This window comes from Callorhinus ursinus, unplaced genomic scaffold, assembly GCF_003265705.2.
Source record: "Callorhinus ursinus isolate GAN/ISIS: 27379988/994484 unplaced genomic scaffold, GSC_fseal_2.0 scaffold7, whole genome shotgun sequence".
In the NCBI taxonomy this organism is placed as follows: Eukaryota; Metazoa; Chordata; class Mammalia; order Carnivora; family Otariidae; genus Callorhinus; species Callorhinus ursinus.
Window position 1 is genome coordinate 45,145,658 of NW_027397069.1, and position 6,036 is coordinate 45,151,693.

The following is a 6,036-nucleotide window of genomic DNA, read 5'->3' on the forward strand; positions in this document are numbered from 1 at the left end:
TGACATCTAAAATGATGTGTCAAAGTGTTAAAACAAATGAGAAATGAATATGTGATTCAAATTTCTTTTAAATACATGCAATAAAATGTCTCATTTTAAAGCATTTCATGGCTTCTATGATTAACTAACTGTTCTTTCCATTTATTTTCTTTTTTCCTTTCTTTTTTGTATCATTACTTTCAGCTCTACATATGAAATCCTAGCCCTAGCAATGCCTTAGAGATATCTCATAGATGGATAGGAAATTGCTAACAATGCAAGCCAACTTGAAAGGAAATAACAGAAATAGGTCATGACCATGATTATCATAGCATATGTTGCCCAGGGCTTTATCCTGCCATCTCAAGAAACTTCTGCTAATAGGGCAGAGCTGTCAGGCAAGGCCATCATATCAATCTTATTTTACTTTAATGCTGCTGTCCCGGGACTTCTGTTTTTCAAAAGACATTTCAGGGGTGAGTTAGCTATGTTTATGAGATTAGCAAGAGTGAATGTAAATGTTTGGACTGGGAATTTAGCCCTACAAATAATCTGAGAAAGAGAAAAGAATTAAAGTCTCAAATGATGGCAATTTTCCATAATAACTTTACCTCCCATAGTAAAGATGTAGTCTAAAGAATGAAGGAGAAAAAATTAAAAAATTAAAAAAAAAAGAACCAAGGAGAAAACATCTCCTACACTATTTGATAGCGTCATTTTGAATACAGATTCTACATAACTGAAGTACAGTATGTAACTTCATTTGAATATTACTGATTACTGATACTCATACTGACCAGAATCAAGAGTATTATGTTAATCATGATAATGCCTTTCTCACTCGTGAGAAAGGCATTGGTTTTGGTCTTATCTATTTGGTTTTGGTCTTTAAATCTGGTAATTACTTTCTTACTGCTCGTTACTTGGATTACAAATAAAACCTAAGCACATAGATATTGTCCTGATTTCATAAGTGGAGAAATATAGATATTAATTAGTGGCATTTTCCACTGACTGGTGTTAATATTTCTTCATGGTCAATCAATTTTTTAAAATTATTTCCTGTGAAAGCATTGCTCCATTCTCAACTGAAAATACCTTATTGGTGGTGGTTAAACTATTTTCACCATACTACACTCCTACAAGGTTTCATTTCATTTTTTCTGGTTATTATTGCCATAATCAGTCTCAGATTTTCTACACTGTAAAGAAAAATACACATATTTGTTTATTTTACTATCAATTTCAAAACAAAACAGAAGAAAAGGCAATTATCTAGTAAAGAACAATCTTTGCTCTTTCTTTTAAGATTTTATTTATTTATTAGAAGGAGAGAGATCACAAGCAGGGGAGAAGGGTATAGGAGGAAGCAGACCCTCTGCAGAGCAGGGATCCTGATGCAGGGCTCGATCCCAGGACCCTGGGATCATGACCCGAGCCAAAGGCAGACGCTTAACTGACTGAGCCACCCAGGCGCCCCAATCGTTGCTCTTTCTGATGACAAAGTATCCCCACAGAATTTGTTTTACTTTAAATAAATGCAAGAGTTTATTCATGTCTAGCACATGGCAGATACATTATAGAGATACATAAAACTATTTGTCCAAAATGTGTTTTCTTGCTTGACCTTCATCTCCTTTCTTCTTAGCTACACTTTACTCTCACTTGTTCTTCTTGCTGGTCCCTTGGAAATAGATATTTTGACAATCAGTTAAGCCTGCTAGTCTTCAAAGAGTCTGCTTTCTTAATATGGATGAGACGATACACTCATCCTCAGGGCACAAAAGGCATGAGGTTAATAATCTGAGGACTAATGTTTGGGAGATATAGTGCAATAATTTATAATCATAAACTGATGCTATAGCTCAGATCAATGTACTTAATTAGTGTCCCTTAGAGTCTGAACAAATGGACCAGGTGACAGATGAATTTCTATAGGGAGAGAGAAAGAATCTCTTTTAATAAGCTAGAGGGCAGCATGATTCCCTCAAAAATCTGAAGCTGAGGGCGCCTGGGTGGCTCAGATGGTTAAGCGTCTGCCTTCGGCTCAGGTCATGATCCCAGGGTCCTGGGATCGAGTCCCGCATTGGGTTCCCTGCTCAGCGGGGAGGCTGCTTCTCCCTCTGCTTCTCTCTCTCTCACTCTCTCTCTCTGTCTCTCATGAATAAATAAATAAAATCTTTAAAAAAATCTGAAGCTGAGGAGATGAAAAAATCTGAATATGGAAGCCATGACATGGGAAATGATAGGCTCTGAAGACAAATTTCACCATTTCAAAATTTGGTCTGGATCAAGTTCAGTTTGTGTGGTTCAGCAAGCAGTGCAAGTGTCTTTTTTGCTGATGCATATTATTAGACATAAGTGTCAAAAGATTTGATTAAAGAAAAATGGAAAGGGGCAAACATCTCTAGAAACTTTCCTTTGAAATAATGACCTCCTTGCCTCTTCTCATTAATTTTAAACCATCACCACCACAAAGCAACAGAAGCTCCATTTATCTAGAGTCTGGTGGCTGGTAATTGACATTTCTCTGTGGGTTCATCAATTTTAAGCCCTCTTAGGAATAAATAAATGGCCTCTGCTTGACTGTAGTAGCCTTAGGATTTATTAATTTATTCCAATAATATCCAATTACCAGAAGAAGGTATTCTGTCAACACCTTCACCCCCCAAAAATGCCTTTCCTATATTCTCATCTAGCAAACTGAACCTAATAGGTATTAAAACTATTGAAATAATGACCGAGTTAAAAAACTAATGGAATATGTTAAATGTGGCACAAAAGAGCATTTGTTCATGTAATTTCTTTTGAAAAAAAAGTAACAATATTCATTTAAGAAGTCTAGATACCATTTATTTGACCCAGAAATGCCACTACTGGATATTTGTCTTCTAGATACACTGTATATGTGTGAAAAGACAATTGTAGTAGGATATACAATAAAATTGTTTGTAATACCAAGAGAGTAAACACAGTGTAAATGTCCTTCAATAAAAAACAAGTTGAAAACATGTTACCTCCACAAAATGGAAACCATGCAGCCATTTACAAAGACTATGTGTTAGAGGGTGTGTGTGTGTGTGTGTGTGTGTGTGTGTGCATGCACACAGCATATATAAAATGTATGTAAGTATGCCTGATGTTTATATATGTGTATATAGTATGAATATATACCATACAGATGTATATATCATGACACACACAAATACGAAAAGATATCCAAAATATATCAATTTAAAAATGCAGCACACAGAACATTATTATATACAATACATGTCTATCCTAGAAACCATTCAAATTTCTATCAACCAAGATATGAATAAATAAATTGTGTTCTATGATAGAACACCATACAGCAAAGAACGATATAGGTATGGCTATGGCAAAGAAAATGAATGAGGTCTAGCTATGTATACAATATGCTTGAATTTGAAATACTTTGAACCAAATAAAAAAGACACCAGAGAATATTTTTAATAAAATTCAAAAACAGGTAAAACTGAACTGTAGAATTTAGTTATCATATGTTGGTGATAAAATAAAGGAGAAAATAAAGAAGTGAGCATGATAAAATTCAGCTTTGTGATAGCAATAGAGAGAGGAAGATTGTCATTTGCAAGGACTGTGTGTGCATGTGTGCATGTGGTTGCATGGGCAATGTATTTATTGAATTTGGCAGTGATTACATTGTAGTTCATGTTATAATATAATTCATTACCTATATTAATATTTTATACACTTCATATATGTGGTATTTAATGATTAGCAAAATACTAATATGAAATGTAAGGTGATAATCAATATGCATATTATATTTGTGTTAAGGGGAATGTGTGGTATATTTACAAATGTCTGTGCTTATATATACATAGATGATTTTGTAAAGAACAACGAGAAAGTTGAAAGGAGTGGCTACATTGGAGGAAAAAAAAACATAGTAAAACAGAAATTGTGCCCATATTGTCATCAGGCAAAACACTAACCTGGTGAATTTATTTTTTCCCTTGAAGAACTGCTTTTTAATTATTTGGTAGAAGGGCTAAGCTTTGAAAATATGCTTTTCTTCTTTTGTTAAATCAGCAAAATATCAGGTATTCTTGGTTTTTCTCAATTGTGTAAATATATTTGACGTCTAGACTAAAGAAATTTTCAATTAACTACTTTGAAATATTTGGTATTAAGCAAGTTCTACTACATAAACTTTTATAATATATCGCAGCCCTGAAAACAGCAAATTGACCTAACAGCACCAAAAAATGAATTAGCCAAATGAATTGAATGAATTTATTAATTTCTAATTGTATCCAAGTTACAATTCTTAGTTTATTAGGGGAAAATGACAGCAGAACAAAAAGCAAAATAAATATTAAAGATAAAATACTGTTATTGTAATAAATACATGCAATTACTTGTAAGCTGGACAAATCTCTCTTTTTTTTTTAAGCCACAGAATACATTTATCTATTCAATAATAGTGCATTTGTTTGCATTGAAGAGGATAACCCACCAGTCTCTTACTTGGCTATTACACTGTATCGCTTCAGTATAAGGTGAGAGGTGATTCAGCCGACTCTTCATCCCTGCGTTCAGACTTCAGGGAAATCTGAAGGTGTCTTCTGAAATCCGAAGTCTATTCTAAACTTGTTTTATGAGAGCGACACACAATAAGTAGTGATGAATGAGTTTCTCCTTGTGGTCATGAACTTTTGCAGAAATACTCCATTAAGTTTAAATCTTTTGAAAATATCGTGCTTCGAAAAGGGGCTAGCAGAAATGGAAAGTACATCGCTTCTCGGCCTTTTGGCTAAGATCAAGTATAGTATCTGTTCTTATCAGAAATGGAAAGTAATCCTGTATATCTTAAGGAGGTGCTTCAGCATTTCAGTACATGGTAAAAATTTGAAAACTTTCTTTAGGTTTAACTTATACAGCTATATCATTCCAAACTGCAGTGTGGTCAAGAGTCCATATTAATATGATCCATGTTGCTGATTAAGATTCAATAAGCAGCTGAAATAAAACAAATTAGAAGCATGGATCAAAATATGGCTTAGAAACAAATCCAAAATTGCTGTGAGTAGTCTAGTTAATATCTTCAGTAGAATAATCAGTGATTGCTTCTTTGAGATCTCACACTTTCAGTTGCCTGGTCATTTGGCTCTAGACTCCCCAGCAATGGAGACTGGGAGAAGGATATCTGAAAATGTGGGAGCCTGTGCCTATGTCGACTTTCTTTTGCCTTTTCCCACTCTGAAGACTGTAGTCATTGTTATTCTGCATATAAGAGAGATGACCATTTTGTTTAATGCTCCTTGTGTAAGAAACAGGTTAGGAACTTAGGGAAACTTGGATACAAATCCTAAAAAGGAATCTGTATGTACTTTGTGAATTTGGAAACTGTTTTAAATTTTTAGTGGTTCGGTGTTTTTTTTTTTTAAGATTTTACTTATTTATTTATTAGAGAGAGAGAGAATGCAATCGAGGAGAGGAGCATAGGGAGACGGACAAGCAGACTCCACGCTGAGTGCAGAGCCTGATGTGGAGCTGAATCCCAGAACCCTCAGATCATGACCTGAACTGAAATCAAGAGTCAGACACTTAACCAACTAAACTACCCAGGTGCCCCAATGTGGTTCAGTGTTCTTATCTATAAAATAAAGATGATCATACTTACAAGTGTGTTCTTTTAAATTAAAAGAGATAATTAATGTGCTATAACAAATATTCAATGTTGATTTTAAAATGTTGATCGGAAGGCAAAAAAAATTGTGCAAAGTTTGCATAGTAATGATTATGGTCAAATATTAAGAAATATATTTTTCAGTAGAGTATAGAAAGATATATATTAATTTTCACATTAAAAATCAATATTTTGCTTATTCAACAGAAATAAAAATTAAAAATATAATATTAAACATGGATGGATGTTTACAAAACACCATGGATCACGCTTACAAAAGCAGCATATCTATATGTACTAGGTGAAAACTAAATAAGAAATGTGCAATCTTCTTATAAATAATACTATAAATTTATTGATGGACATAAAAAATCTGA

General features: G+C 33.7%; 1 pseudogene; it reads left to right on the forward strand.

The window, feature by feature from the left end:
• The first annotated feature begins 4,763 nt into the window (after positions 1 to 4,763).
• LOC112826987 (U2 spliceosomal RNA) lies at positions 4,764 to 4,921 on the forward strand (annotated as a pseudogene).
• Positions 4,922 to 6,036: the final 1,115 nt, after the last annotated feature.